This window comes from Nerophis ophidion, linkage group LG28 (assembly GCF_033978795.1).
Source record: "Nerophis ophidion isolate RoL-2023_Sa linkage group LG28, RoL_Noph_v1.0, whole genome shotgun sequence".
NCBI lineage: Eukaryota > Metazoa > Chordata > Actinopteri > Syngnathiformes > Syngnathidae > Nerophis > Nerophis ophidion.
The window spans coordinates 26,314,352-26,331,850 of NC_084638.1; the positions used below are offsets into that span (position 1 = coordinate 26,314,352).

The following is a 17,499-nucleotide window of genomic DNA, read 5'->3' on the forward strand; positions in this document are numbered from 1 at the left end:
GTACACCCTGGACAAGTCGCCACCTCATTACACGGCCAACACAAATAGACAACATTTACACTCACATTCACACACTAGGGCCAATTTAGTGTTGCCAATCAACCTATCCCCAGGTGCATGTCTTTGGAGGTAAGATGAAGCCGGAGTACCCGGAGGGAACCCACGCAGTCACGGGGAGAACATGCAAACTCCACACAGAAAGATCACGAGCCCAGGATTTAACTCAGGACTACTCAGGACCTTCGATTTGTGACGCACATGCACTAACCCGTGTTCCACCGTGCTGCCCTATATCTGCTAAAAACTTGACACAACCTATACTTCAAAAGACATTTAATCCTTTTAACCTCTCACAGATCAGTTTATATGACAACTTTTTTTTAAGCGTACATCCATGTTAGTCTGTGGAATTTACAACTCATGTTTAGCAAAACAGGAGATGTTACAGGTCAGCAACATGAATTCTATATGTGATCACTTGTCATGTACTCATATTGTTTGAACTAAAAAAGACTTCAGTGTGTTTCATATAAGGTCCTCATATTTTTCTGAACCACATTAGTGTGTGTTACAATGTTTAATTCAAAGCTTTAAAATGAGTGTTTCAATCCAGGTCCTCATATTTTCTGAACCACATTTTAGTGAATGTTACATTCTTAAATAATAGTCCAAGAGCTAAAACGCTATAATAATCTTTACTGTTTATGTAGAATTATATGCTCAGAATATTATCAACCAAAAGTGGTTGTTAATGTTATAATTAATTAGTTCTGACATTATATTTTTGTGTTTTGTTGCAGACACCAACTGTTGGGGTTCTATCTCAACATTCTCCAGATTCAGATGTGAGCGATAAACCGACTTCATCCCTCCAACAGGTTATTACAAGTCTATTTTTACTATATCTGCTCTAAATGTGACCCAACCTATATTTTGAAAGACATTTATTAATTTTAATCTCTCACAGATCAGTTTATATGACAACATTTTCGCAAGGGTACATCCATGTTAGTCAGTAAGGAGTTTGGAACTCATGTTTAGCAAAACAGGAGATGTTACAAGTCAACAACATACATTCTACATGTGACCACTCGTCATGTCCTTATATTGTTTGAACCAAGAAAGACTTAGGTGTGTTTCATATAAGGTCCTCATATTTTCTAAACCAGATTAGTGTGTGTTACAATGTTAATGTCCAAGCTTTAAAATGAGTGTCTCAATTCAGGTCCTCATATTTTCTGAACCAGATTTTAGTGTGTTTTATATTCTTAATTAATTGTCTAAGAGCTGAAACTCTGTAATAATCTTTACTATTTATCTGGCATTGTATGCTCAGATTTTTATCAACAAAAAGTGCTGATAATGTTATAATTAATTAGTTCTGACATTATATTTTTGTGTTTTGTTGCAGAAACCAACTGTTGAGGTTCCATCTCAACATTCTCCAGATTCAGATGTGAGCCATTAACTGACTTCATCCCTCCAACAGGTTATTACATGTCTATTTTTACTATATCTGCTCTAAATTTGACCCAACCTATATTTTGAAAGACATTTATTTATTTTAATCTCTCACAGATCAGTTTATATGACAACTTTTTCGCAAGGGTACATCCATGTTAGTCAGTAGAAAGTTTAGAACTCATGTTTAGCAAAACAGGAGATGTTACAAGTCAACAACATAAATTCTACATGTGAACACTCGTCATGTCCTTATATTGTTTGAAGCAAGAAAGACTTAGGTGTGTTTCATATAAGGTCCTCATATTTTCTGAACCAGAAAATGTGTGTTACAATGTTAATGTCAAAGCTTTAAAATGAGTGTCTCAATTCAGGTCCTCATATTTTCTGAACCAGATTTTTGTGTGTGTTACATTCTTAATGAATTGTCTAAGAGCTGAAACTCTGTAATAATATTTACCCTTTATCTGGCATTGTATGCTCAGATTTTTATCAACAAAAAGTGGTGAGAATGTTATAATTAATTAGTTATGACATTATATTTTTGTGTTTTGTTGCAGAAACCAACTGTTGAGGTTCTATCTCAACATTCTCTAGATTCAGATGACAGCCATAAACCGACTTCATCCCTCCAACAGGTTATTACATGTCTATTTTTACTATATCTGCTCTAAATTTGACCCAACCTATATTTTGAAAGACATTTATTAATTTTAATCTCTCACAGATCAGTTTATATGACATCATTTTCGTAAGGGTACATCCATGTTAGTCAGTAGGGAGTTTGGAACTCATGTTTAGCAAAACAGGAGATGTTTACAGCCGGTTTCTGCAGCGCTGTTTTCATTGATCAAAGTATTTTTTCGGTGGTCGTGTTTTTGGTACATAACTTGTAAATAGTGCGCAAATAATAGGCTATATATATATATATATATATATATATATATATATGTATATATATATATATATATATATATATAAATACATTCAAACCCCGTTTCCATATGAGTTGGGAAATTGTGTTAGATGTACATATAAACGGGATACAATGATTTGCAAAGAATTTTCAACCCCAATTCTGTTGAATATGCTACAAAGACAACATATTTGATGTTAAAACTGCTAAACATTTTTTTTGCAAAGAATTTAGGGATTTTACCATCTACGGTCCGTAAAATTATCAAAAGGTTCAGAGAATCTGGAGAAATCACTGGACGTAAGCGATGTACTGCATTAAAAACCGACATCAGTGTGTAAAAGATATCACCACATGGGCTCAGAAATACTTCAGAAAACCACTGTCAGTTACTACAGTTGGTCGCTACATCTGTAAATGCAAGTTAAAACTCTACTATGCAAAGCAAATGCCATTTATCAACAACACAGAGGAACGTCGCGGGCTTCGCTGGGCCCGAGCTCATCTAAGATGGACTGATGCAAAGTGGAAAAGTGTTCTGTGGTCTGACGAGTCCACATTTCAAATGATATATGGAAATTGTGGACTTGGTGTTCTCCGGAACAAAGAGGAAAATAACCATCCGGATTGTTATAGGCGCAAAGTTCAAAAGCCAGCATGTGTGATGGTATGGGGGTGTATTAGTGCCCAAATCATGGGTAACTTACACATCTGAGAAGGCACCATTAATGCTGAATGGTCCGTACAGGTTTTGGAGCAACATATGTTGTCATCCAAGCAACATTATCATGGACGCCCCTGCTTATTTCAGCAAAACAATGCCAAGCCACGTGTTACAACAGCGTGTCTTCGTAGTAAAAGAGTGCGGGTACTTTCCTGGTCCGCCTGCAGTCCAGACATGTCTCCCATCGAAAATGTGTAGCACATTATGAAGCGTAAAATACGACAACTTAAGCTCTACATCAAGCAAGAATGGTAAAGAATTCTACTTTTAAAGCTTCAACAATTAGTTTCCTCAGTTCCCAAACGTTTATTGAGTGTTGTTAAAAGAAAATGTGATGTAACACAGTGGTGAACATGCCCTTTCCCAACTACTTTGGCACGTGTTGCAGCCATGATATTCTAAGTTAATTATTATTTGCAAAAAAAAAAAAGTTTGAGTTTTAACATCAAATATGTTGTCTTTGTAATGCTTTCAATTGAATATGGGTTGAAAAGGATTTGCAAATCATTGTCCATCCATTTTTCTACCGCTTATTCCCTTTTGGGGTCGCGGGGGGCGCTGGCGCCTATCTCAGCTACAATTGTATTCAGTTTATATTTACATCTAACACAATTTTCCCAACTTTTTTGTATATATATTAGGGCTGGGCAACGATTAAAATTTTTAATCGAAGTTAATCGCACTATTTCTCTTATTAATCGCGATTAACTGCATTGTATACACAAAGCCCAATAATGAATTCAAAAGTAGTGTGTAGTGCACCTTTATTGGAATATTCTCCCACATGAACAAAAGCGCCAAAACATTTGTTGTGCAAACACAATTTAAATCAGTCCTTGTTAAACAGTAGCAGTTAAATAGCATATTTTATGAAAATCAACTCCAAAAATGTAAATACAAACATTTAAGCTTATTGCCACTGCCAGGGTATTTAAGTTATCCTGTTTGTTATGGAAAATAAATATAATCTACGTACAAATCTCTGAGCCACAATCATAACATCTGAACAGGCAATTTCTGAGGTAACAGCAGAAACATTTTTTTTTATCAGGGATCTTATGTTTAAAAAACTTATATTATAGGTTGTTTTAGGGAATTTTGATCAAATTATCCTTAGTAGCAATATCAATAATGTTGTGTTTATTCTGCATAGTGCACTTCAAATAATTATGACCATATCTGTTTGCTTGGTGCTTTGATAAACTGAACGCATATACATGGTACTATATTGTAATGTTATGAGCCAGGGGAAAAAAGAACTACCCTACCCAGCATGCAACAGGAGTGACGAGCATGCGCGGTAGCCCGGTATAGGTTGTGTCGCCATGATGGCATCTTGTATGTTGTGATATGCATGCTCTGAAGGCAAACGTTAAGAACTCAGCCAACACTCCTGGTCTGCATTATTCATAAATGGACAGACAACACACATACTCCGCTGCTTCACAAAGCACAATATGTTAAATGTTTACTTTTACAGTTTTCTAATTCTTCCTTTCAGATTGACAGCAGGACAAATCGCTGGAAGTGGGTATGTCTCAAGCTTCTTCCACTTGGTCCACTCCAAAGCGGGGTAAATAAATAATCCACATCATTTACTAGAATATTATATTACGTTTTGCACCTTTTCACTGTGTTATAGTCATTATTCCTTCAGTAAGAAATTGTATTTTGTCTCCTTTATGACAGCTGCAAAGGGGAAGAAGTGGAAGCAGTTGAATGACACATGTTGCATTTTGTAACTGGCAACAAAGTACCAGGTAAAAAAGATTGTGAAGCCTCCCTCCATAAAGAACTAGTAACTCTACAGGACAGAGATTGGCTTGACATCAAGTACTACATCCATAACAGAATTATATTTAAAAAAGGAAAAAAAAATGTTTTCCCACATCTTCTGTGGTAGTTTGAGTATGTTACCAGCAATTAAAAAAGCAAAATAAACAGCAAGCGTTTTGTATTTATTCCAGATAATTCTTAGCGACAAAATCCACAAAAACAATTCAGTTACACTTAATCGACAATTACATTTTTACCCATGTTTCTTTTAAACTCTTCTTGGTTTTAGATTACAGTAGCATGGGATTGGGATTTTTTTTTTAAATGACAACACATCAACTAAACCAACTCAGGTGGTTTTGTTAAGTCTCTGATGTCATTAGCCTCATATGTCACATGAACCTGAAATCTTTAACACTCTGTGATGTCATGGTTGTCATATTTCACAAACTTGAAATCTTAAACACTCTGTGACGTCATGGTCATCATATGTCACATAAACCTGAAATCTTAAACACTCTGTGACGTCATGGTCATCATATGTCACATAAACTTGAAATCTTAAACACTCTGTGACGTCATGGTCGTCATATGTCACATAAACTTGAAATCTTAAACACTCTGGTCTTCATTTGTCACCTAAACCTGACAAGTCCTCATATGTACCATAAAAATCAGGTTCAGAAAAAAACAAAAGAGTTGCAAAAATCTCAATAGACCACTGTGTTTCTAAAATTCTGGTTCACTAACCATCTGATTCCCAGGCCTGCAGGACCATTGGAAAGGCATGTCCCCATATGTCACGTTTTTGTCATAAGTCCTCATATGTCACCCAAACACGTATGTGTGTGTGTGTGTGTGTGTGTGTGTGTGTGTGTGTGTGTGTGTGTGTGTGTGTGTGAGTACTGGGAACGCCTGGGAATTCTGCCACTTGCTGCCAGGACGCACGCGCGTGCACACACACACACACACACACACACACGCGCGCGCACACACACACACGCACACGCACACACACACACACACACACACACACGCACACACACTTGTGAGCAAGGCTTTCAAAAGATAAATAAAAGCTATAAAAGGTTTATTTAAGATAAGTTTCTCTTATAAAAAATGTTCTAACTTTTTATATAAGCAATAAAATTATCAACTATAATGTCAAATAATCATGTGTAAAATAATAAATAAACCATTGTGTAATATAATCATGTATAAAATAATAATAAATATCACTGTTCAAAAATAATAAATACGATTACAAAATAATAATAAAAATAAATACATGGATAAAAAAATTAAAAAAAAAAAGGTTGAGAAACAAAAAAAAATACAAATGATCATTAATCATATCAACTCATTTATTAGATTGTTGTTTATTTTTTTGAAACTTATATTTGTTTTCCAAATGATTGTTGTTTTTGTCTCAACTCCTTGAAAAATATTTATATAAACATGTACTGTAGTATTTTCATAATTAAATGCAATATTTATATTTATTACATGTAGTATTTATGTTTATTACATGTAATATTTATATTTATTACATTTAGCATTTTAATCATTACATGTCGTATTTCAATTGATCAAATGTGGTGTTTCTATCAAAACTTATGACAAGTTTGAACTAACTAACTAACTAACACAATAGTACAACATATAACAATAAAGTAACAAAATAATAAAAAAAACTAACAAAGTAACAAACCAAATAAAAATTGAATTTGAAAATAAAAAATGTTACAAATAGAGAAACAAAATTACAAAGAAAATAAGAAAATGCCAAAATCAACCAAACTAACAAAAAAAACCTAAAAAGTTGAACAAACAAAATTACAAAAAAATAACCAATAAAGTAACAAAAAAACAAACAAAGTGTTCAGCAAATAAAAGAACAAAACAAACTAATGAAGAAAACCAAACAAAATCAACCAAACTACCAAAAAAATTGCTAATTAACAATTAAAAGTACAAAAAAATTCACAAATTAAATGAAAAACAAAAAACAAAACAAGTATTCGGCAAATAAAATAACTAAACACACAAATGAAGAAAACCAAACAAAATCAACCAAACTGCCAAAAACTAGCAAATCACCAAACAGAAGTACAAAAAAGTCACCATTAAAATAAAAAAAACTAATAAAATAACAATACAAAATGTTAGCGTATTCAGCTAATAAAAAAACAACACAAACTACTAAAGAAAACCAAACAAAATCAACCAAACTACCAAAAAATTTAGCAAATTAACAAACAAAAGTACAAACAAATTTACCAATAAAATAACAAAAAATTAATAAAATAACAACACAAACTAAAGAAGAAAACCAAACAAAATAAACAAAACTAGCAAACTGACAAACTAAAGTAGACCAAAATAACCAATATATTAACAAAAAATAAATAAAACAACACAATAAGCTAGAGTATTCAGCAGATAAAACAACTACGCAAACTAATGAAGAAAACCAAACAAAATCCACCAAAGTACCAAAAAAATAGCAAATTAACAAACAAAAGTACAAAAAAATTAACCAATAAAATAAAATATAAAAAAAATATTCAGCAAATGAAATAACAAAACAAACTAATGAAGAAAACCAAACAAATCCACCCAAGTACAAAACAAAAGTACAAAAAAATAACCAATAAAATGAACAAATTAAAAAAAGTATTTAGCAAACAAAATAACAAAACAAACTAATGAAGAAAACCAAACAAAATTTAAAGACAATAACAAAAAACTAGCAAATTAACAAACAAATGCACCATAAAATTCACCAATAAAATAACAAAAAACAAATAAGATAACAATACAAAATGCTAGCGTATTCAGCAAATGAAAAAACAACACAAACTAATGAAGAAAACCAAACAAAATCCACCAAAGTACCAAAAAACTAGCAAATTAACAAACAAAAGTACAAAAAAATTAACCAATAAAATAAAAAACAACTCAAGTATTCAGCAAATAAAAAAACGAAACAAACTAATGAAGAAAACCAAACAAAATCCACCAAAGTACCAAAAAAACTAGCAAATCAACAAACAAAAGTACAAAAAAATTAACCAATAAAATAAAAAATAAAAAAAGTATTCAGCAAATAAAATAACAAAACAAACTAATGAAGGAAACCAAACACAATTTTTTTTTAAATAACAAAAAACTAGCAAAATAACAAACAAATGAACCATAAAATTCACCAATAAAATAAAATAAAAATAAAAATAAGATAACAATACAAAATGTTAGCATATTCAGCAAATAAAAAAACAACACAAACTAATGAAGAAAACCAAACAAAATCCACCAAAGTACCAAAAAACTAGCATATTAACAAACAAAGTACAAAAAAATTAACCAATAAAATAAAAAACAAAAAAAGTATTCAGCAAATAAAATAAAACAAACTAATGAAGAAAACCAAACAAAATCCACCAAAGTACCAAAAAACCAGCAAATCAACAAACAAAAGTACAAAAAATTAACCAATAAAATAAAAAATAACAAAATTATTCAGCAAATAAAATAACAAAACAAACTAATAAAGAAAACCAAACAACATTTAAAAAATAACCAAAAAAATACCATATTAACAAACAAAAGTACAACAAATTAACCAATAACATAAAAAAAATAAAGTTGGCAGCAAATAAACTAACAAACCAAACTAATGAAGAGAACCAATTAAAAATACCAACAGTCTGACAAATTAAAAATTAAATAAGTAAACAACAAATGAAGACAGAAAACAGCAACAAATGAACAACAACAAAAATACTAATTCCTCTTCATAATCCTCCAAAGCCCCAAATATGTGTGTGTGTGTGTGTGTGTGTGTGTGTGTGTGTGTGTGTGTGTGTGTGTGTGTGTGTGTGTGTGTGTGTGTGTGTGTGTGTGTGTGTGTGTGTGTGTGTGTGTGTGTGTGTGTGTGTGTGCATCATCTGTTGCGGGGTCTAATTGAGCTGGGCGTTAATCCCGGGCCTTGGGAGGCGAAGTAGCGAGGTAGCGAGGTAGCGGAGAGAGTGGAGGAGTGGAGGGGTGGAGGAGTGGAGGAGTGGAGGAGTGGAGGAGTGTCCCCGGGCTGTTGGCGCAGATTAATAAGATTTGTGGGCATCCTGCAGCGACTAAAACCTCATCTTTGTCTGCACATTCTACACTTTTTTTTTGATAGTAGGCTAACGTGTCGCTGACTTTCACTCAGCAGCCAAACAGGATTTATTTTAAGCATTTAGAATAAAAAAAGTCAAGTTTGAATAAATAGGATTAATTTTAAAAAGTCATGGTGGGTAGCATGAATTATTGTGTAATATATGCATGAAGACATGAGTCAATATAATGTCTTATAGAAGTCAATATAATGTCTTATACGAGTTGACCATGAGAAACAAAGGGACAGAGTCCTTGTTGTGACCGCTGGGGGGCAGTGTTGCTAAGCCTGCTGCATATCCTACACACGCCCCCATCTTGAAGCGGGCAACGTCTCCATCTAGCGGCAGGACCTATGAAGTGTCACACAGGCCGCGTCTAACAGTGAAAATTACACCATTTTAAAAGGGTTTTTACTAGTAAAAACGCAAATGTATAAAAACAATATGCTAAGTTGAAATAATTTCACTTCAAAATGTAGTGCATGTTACTGTACAAGGACAAACAGTACTGCTGTTTTTATGGTAAAAAATAAAAAAATTAAAAAAAAGCAGCCACAGTTTTACCGTAGAATATACATTTGTTTATAATGTAATTAAAAAACTTAAATTTTTACAGTAAAATGTACATTTGTCTTTTTTACTGTAAATAAAAAATGCAATTTTACAGTCAAAATTCCATTTGTTTTTACACTGTGAATAAAAAAAATTCAATTTTACAGTAAAAATTTACATATTTATTTACTGTAAAAACTGCAATTTAACAGCAAAATTTACATGTGTTTTTTACTGTAAATAAAAAGCAAATTTTACAGTAAAATTTACATTTGCTTGTTTACTGTAAATAAAAAATTGCAATTTTACAATAAAATTTACATTTATGTTTTGAGTGTAAATAAGAAAAACTGAAATTTTACAGTAAACTTTTGCCACATGAGCTGTGATTTTTTTTTTTTTTTTAATTTAACTGCAAATCCACAAGTGTATACTTCCAATTTTATTTTTCTTATATTTATTATTTATCTATTCATTTAAAAAGAAACATTTTAAAGGTCAGATCTTCTATGACGTCATGTTTTGTGATAATTGAACGTCTTATTAGTGTTGTGTTTAAAAATATTTTATGTAGGGGTAAAACGGAAAGAGATATGCATTTTAAAATAAAATAATGTGAGTAACTCCCGGTTTGATTTATTTATTCATTTATTTATTGATTGATTGATTATATATTCATTTTTTAAGGCCAGATCTTCTACGACGTAGCGTTCTGTGATATTTGAATGTTTTATTAATGTTGTGTTTATATATATATTATATAGGGATAAAAGGGAAAAAGAGGTACATTTGAAAATAAAATAATGGGAGTAACTTCCGGTTTTATTTTTTGTATTCTTTGTATTTTTTTAAAAAATTTTAAGGCCAGATCTTCTACGACGTCATGTTTTGTGATAGTTGAATGTTTTATTAATGTTGTGTTTGAATATATATTATACAGGGGTAAAAGGGAAAAATAAGTAGATTTAAAAATAAAATAATGTGAGTAACTTCCGGTTTAATTTTTTGTATTTTTTTGTATTTATTTATTTTTTTAAGGCCAGATCTTCTACGACGTCATGTTCTGTGATAGTTGAAGGTTTTATTAATGTTGTGTTTGAATATATATTATATAGGTGTAAAAGGAAAAAATAAGTAGATTTAAAAATAAAATAATGGGAGTAACTTCCGGTTTAATTTTTTGTATTTTTTTGTATTTATTTATTTTTTTAAGGCCAGATCTTTTACGACGTCATGTTCTGTGATAGTTGAAGGTTTTATTAATGTTGTGTTTAAATATATATTGTATAGGGATAAAAGGGAAAAATAAGTAGATTTAAAAATAAAATAATGGGAGTAACTTCCGGTTTAGTTTTTTGTATTTTTTTGTATTTCTTTTTTTTTTTTAAGGCCAGATCTTCCACGACGTCAGGCTCTGTGATAGTTGAAGGTTTGATTAATGTTGTGTTTAAATATATATTATATAGGTGTAAAAGGGAAAAATAAGTAGATTTAAAAATAAAATAATGGGAGTAACTTCCGGTTTAATTTTTTGTATTTTTTTGTATTTACTTATTTTTTTAAGGCCAGATCTTCTACGACGTCATGTTCTGTGATAGTTGAAGGTTTTATTAATGTTGTGTTTGAATATATATATTATATAGGTGTAAAAGGGAAAAATAAGTAGATTTAAAAATTAAATAATGGGAGTAACTTCCGGTTTAATTTTTTGTATTTATTTATTTTTTGAAGGCCAGATCTTCTACGACGTCATGTTATGTGATAGTTGAAGGTTTTATTAATGTTGTGTTTAAATATATATTGTATAGGGATAAAAGGGAAAAAGAGGTACATTTGAAAATAAAATAATGGGAGTAACTTCCGGTTTTGTTTTTTGTATTTTTATTTTAATTTTTTTAAAGGCCAGATCTTCTACGACGTCATGTTCTGTGATAATTGAAGGTTGTATTAATGTTGTGTTTGAATATATATTATATAGGTGTAAAAGGGAAAAATAAGTAGATTTGAAAATAAAATAATGGGAGTAACTTCCGGTTTTGTTTTTTGTTTTTTTTTGTATTTCTTTTTTTTTAAGGCCAGATCTTCTACGACGTCAGGCTCTGTGATAGTTGAAGGTTTTATTAATGTTGTGTTTAAATACATATTATTTAGGGGTAAAAGGGAAAAAGTGGTAGATTTAAAAATAGAATAATGGGAGTAACTTCCGGTTATATTTTATTCTATTTATTTATTTATTTTTAAGGCCAGATCTTCTATGAAGTCATGTTCTGTGGTATTTGAATGTTTTATTATTGCTGTGTTTAAATATATATTATTTGGGGTAAAAGGGAAAAATATGTAGATTTCAAAATAAAATAATGGAGTTTTGTCGTCATCATTTTAAGCACTTTCACGCTGGTGTCATTGCAATGTACGCCGCACGGGGGCGCCACTGACTCACACTGCGTATTTTCTTCTTTTAAATGTTGATTTAAAAAAAAAAAAAAGCCACCTTTGTAATATTTGTAAATATTCACCTGCGACCTGACAAAAATTAGACTTTTAAATTGTCATTATGGTGAATTGATGTAGATAAAGTAGTTAAAAAAAAAAAAGATTGATTTCTTTGCCATAATTGTATTTATTTATTTTTTAAATTTTATTAACCTTTATTTATAAATTGCAACATTTACAAAAAGTAGAGAAACAATAATAAAAATAAGTACAAAAACATGTATATAAAGTAGGTTATATACCCCAAAAGGGACAAGCGGTAGGAAATGGATGGATGTATGTATAGTGTTCCAATTTTTTGATTGTATTTTTTTTAAAAACGATCAAATAAAATATAAATGTATATTTTATTAGATTTTATTTAGTGTTATTCCTTTGCTCGTGTCATGTTTTAAATTTTGTTATATTAATTTTCATTATATTTTAATTGTGTGTGTTATTTGCTACTCCTTAATGGTTTTTGTATTTTTTTATTCATTTTTATTGAATTTTTTTGCGTGTTTTATTTTGTACTCCTTTATGTTTTATTTGTATATTTTATTTTATTTTATTCGCGTGTGTTATTTACTATTCCTTTATGTTTGTCTTATTTCTTGTTTTTTTTTAATGAAAATACTTTAGTGCGACCATGCAATACTGCTTGTGGACACGCGAGGGCGCCACACTACTACTTGAATGATAATAAAATTACAATAATGATACAAATAGTAACAGTAATGATAGTAATATCTTAATAATCGTGATAAATAATAAACAATAATGATAAAAATAATTATAGTAATATTAATAGTAATACAATAATAATGATTGTAGTCGTGGTATAATGATAATAGTTGAAATAATAATATTATTATAGGAATAATAATAACAGTAAAGATAAGTAGTGAAATAATAATATTGGTTGATAAATATTGATATTGCAACAGTTATATTAATACAAAGAGAGTACTAAATAATAGCATGATAAACATGATAATAACAATAACACGAGTGGAACAAAACCTGAACCACGGACTGGACAGGTCTCGGTTTAGTTGTTATCGACATTTATTCATCCCTTCACAAAAAAACACACGGTCAGACAAAAAGAAAGCAATCACTCGACCGACAACAGCGGGATCAAATCAACACAACTTAGATACACAACACAGCCAGAAGGGGATTCATACTCTTTACCCGACACGTGAAACGTGACAAAATACGGTACGAATCCCCTTTGCCCGCTGCGGATATTCCAGTAAATACTGTGCATGCGTTATGAATATTCATGTTCTGTACAGAGTCCAGGATGGGCTAAGACCACCTGTGGAGGAAGCACTTCGGAGAAAGAGCGTTCGTCACAAAATGTACACACACACACACACACACACACACACACACACGCGCACACACACACACACACGCACACACACGTCACATCCTGCCTCTCTACCTGAGAGCCCGTGGACACAAAGCGCCGGCAGGAATTCAGGTTTCTCAGCAGCGACATTGAGGTTTTGTATTTTTTTCAATGCGACGCGGATAAAAACCATTTAAAAAAAATGACGTGCGGTGGCAGTTCTTCGGTTTTCCCTTTTTGTGATTAAAAACGCCACGGCGACGTCTTTCCCTGCGAAAAATAGGCACGGTCACAACTACTAGTTGGCGGCAAAAAGCAGACGGAGTCCCCCTTGCTACTGGAACCACTCCTGGAGGAAAGACTTGTCCCCAAAACGAGGCGTCGGCGTCCGGGTTGCGTTTGGCGAGTTGAAGCACGCGGACACGCTTCTTACTGGAATACCAAGCTTCCATACTTCTTTTTAGTGTTCGGTGGTAAGCACCTTTGTCGAGCTTGTGTGCTACTGTGGGCTCAGCTGTTGCGTAGCTGCGAGCGCCGAGCATGTTCACCTTTTGTCGATGACTTTAGTAAAATAGGAGAACCAAAGGAACCCAAATTGTCCCACTGATCATTTATTAATTAATTTATTATATATTTATGTTATTATTTATCTTTTTAGTTTGAATATCTTTATACTATTTTTAATTATTGTTTTTGTTATTGTTTTTATACTTAATATTATGTATCTATGTATTAATTAATGTATTTAAAACAAATATTTTATTATACATTTATACTATAATATATATATTTTTTATATTTTCAGTATTTTATTATATTATTATTATTAATATGATTATTATTATTATTTATTTATTGTTTTATTGATCAATTTATTTGTAAAAATATTTGATTGAATATTTATATTTTTTGTGTTAGTATTTTATAGATAGTTTTTATTAATATCATGTTTACTATCATTATCATTGTTAATGTATTGATGTATTAATTTGTTCGTTTGTACACATATTTTGTTAAATATTTATATGATATATTTTTTTTGTATTTGTATTATTATTATTATTATCATGTTTATTATTGTTATTATTAATTTACTGATTTATATATTTATTGATTTATTAATCAATATATTCGCAAAGATATTTGATTATATGTTTACATTTTTTGTTTTACTATTTTTTAGATTATTATTATTAACATATGTATTATTATAATTAGTATTAATTTATTGACTTATTAATTTGTTTATTGGTAAAAATATTTTATTATATATTTATTATAATTTATATTTTTATTTTAGTATTATCATTATTATATTAACAAAAGTATTATTATTATTATTAAAAGTATTTTTATTATTATTATTGAGTCATGAATTAATTTATTTGTAAAAAATATATATATATGGTATTATATATTTGTATTATTTTTTTGTATTTTAATGATTCATGTTGAGAGTCCAAGAACACTACGTGGCCCTAAAAGAACCAAATTGAGTCCATTAGGGTCCCAGCTCGGTGCTGCGCCTAGTTTTTATAAGTACATTTCTGACCTTTTTGGGCACTGGGACTTTTAAGGGTGAGTCTGGGTTTGGGTTCCAGGACTATTCCTAGGACTATTTGGGGTCTTACGGGACTTCCTGGGAGAAGAAAGTCCTTTTTGGGTACTTTGGGACCTTCTTGTCAGTTGGTCCTTTCCCGAGTCCATGGACTTCTTTGTGTCCATGGACTTCTTTGAGTAGAAGTTAATAGGCCACAGCGCCCCATTTATAGGGGCCCCAACTGGTCCTAGAACTTGGTCTTTGTTCCACCTATACTCAAAACACCCTCAAGACAACCTTTCAACAAAGTTTTCCAAGTACCTCCGATGTCAACTAAAACCTGGAGAAGCCCAGGATGTCACCATTTTCACAAGAGGTATCCTAAAAGGTCCAAACTGGCCCTTGTCCATTCTATTCCAGCACATGTTGGACCTTCTGGGGCCATCAGAACTTTTTGGGATGAGTCTTTTCGTGGAGGGGGGACCTGAGATCTTAAGGACTCAGTCCTATTTGGCGGAACAAAGGGAGTGACGGTTCTTTTTGAAAACCCTAAACCTTCAGGGACCAAGGTCCTATTTGGTAGAAAGTGAGGCTGAAGAATATTCACCAAGTCCTTTGGGGCCACATCGGATAAAAGAATGATCCTGAAAGTCAAAGTACCCCAACCCGACTGAGGAAGGTCTTGTCAGAACTCACACATAGTAGGCTGAGGATATCTGGACCAAGAACCTGAAGAACCCTAGGCCCACCGTCAAGAATGGTTTTCAAGGTCCAAGGAGTCTTGGGAATTTCATCAACATCCTTGAAGACCACGACCAAGACTCTTCGGGTCAAGACTCAGCTGTGTACTTGAACCCTAAAGAGAAACATGACTCTTATAAAGACTGATTGTACCGATTCTGGACAGGTAGGAACAATGGTTTGGAAAGCCATCAATACCAAAGTTGAAGACCAACCCCCAACATAGGAGGTCTGGGACACCACATACGATCCGTCCTAAGAGATTCAATCTGTTCTTCTCTAACAAACCACAAACAGGACACGATCAGGTTTGCTTTCTGGGACCTCCAAGACCAACTGAACGGAACGCTAACCAACGGTTGTTGGGCCGGCAGAGGTCTCGCCCCATGGTATCTGCACCACGATAAAGCAAAATCACCCACACTTTGGATCCTGCACCATCCTCTCGGAACAGAGGTTTTTTGTCTAAGTCTGTGAGAACTGATCAATGAAGACTCCCCGAGGTCTTCTGCGACTAACTGGACGGTCCATTTACGATGGACTTCCTGTCCTGAGAATCAATAAGTTCTTTCTCTAACAAACCACAACCGGGACACAATCAGGTTTGCTTTCTGAGACCTCCAAGACCAACTGAACAGAACGCGAACTAACGGTTGTTGGGCTTGCAGAAGCCTGCCAGTTGCGGTGGACTTCCTGTCCTGAGAATCCAGCTGCTTGGCGGAAACGACAAGAAGGAAGTCCGACGGGAAGTCACCATCAGCAAGGACAGTGAAGGCATGGTCAAAGAACAAGAACCATGTCCGTCTTCTAGGACGGTCCCTGACTTCAGTCCGATGGAGTTCTTGTGATGAGAGTTGAAGCTTGTGGACACCTTTAAGACTCTTCAAGAAGCTGTCCTTAAAAACAAAGACTACTAACCCTTGGGGGTCCCTCCGAATGCAGTGATTGTCTTAGGTCCTGGGTCCTGAAGGTATTTCAGTCGTAAAAGACTTAAAAGTAAGTCTTTTTTTTTTTCAATTCAACACTTAAATCTCGAGATCAACTTTATATCAACTTGTCCGGATAAAGTTCTTTAGGTTTTTTTTAATGTTGTATACCATTTTTAGGGCACACAATATATGTTTTTAAGCACACCCACACAACTCTTCTGTCACTCATAAATCACCACATCAAACCGGTTCTCAAATCCCTTCACTGGCTTCCTGTTCCACTCAGGGTTGAATGCTCACCCCCAACTCCTCCACACCACACCTTTGACCTCCTCCAACCTCTGAGGACAAAGCTTCAAAATATGGGAGACCGGGGTTTCTGCTCCGCCGCTCCCAGTCTGTGGAACGCTCTCCCTAACCACCTGAGGGCACCACAGACTGTGAATGCTTTTAAAAAAGGCTTAAAAAAATTATTTTTAGCTATTTGGCTGTTCTAGTTTTTTTTTTAATGCACTGTAGCACTTTGAGGTGGTTTTGCTCAATGTAAAGTGCTTTTACAAATACAATTTATTATTATTATTATTAATATCATTATTAACATTTTTATATCTCTGAAATGAGAAATTACGGAATTGTGCGCGTTGTTCTTATTTTTCCACCTAAAATCTACCGACTAACAATCGGCAAGAAGAATATGAATCGTTTTGAGGACAAGCGTGTATACCACGCACCACACTCGTGTATACCGCATACCACACTCGTGTATACCACACACCACAAGTGTGTATAACACACCCATGTATAACACACACTACAAGCATGTATACCACCCACGACACTCGTGTATACCACACACCACACTTGTGTAAAC

The 17,499-nt window shown here is 32.8% G+C and overlaps 1 long non-coding RNA gene across 1 annotated transcript; it reads left to right on the forward strand.

The window, feature by feature from the left end:
- The first annotated feature begins 623 nt into the window (after window positions 1-623).
- Window positions 624-5,042, forward strand: LOC133545227 (uncharacterized). The gene is made up of 5 exons (XR_009804762.1): window positions 624-878; window positions 1,412-1,489; window positions 2,022-2,099; window positions 4,603-4,674; window positions 4,791-5,042. It is a non-coding gene; the product is annotated as an uncharacterized LOC133545227 (long non-coding RNA).
- The last annotated feature ends 12,457 nt before the right edge of the window (window positions 5,043-17,499 follow it).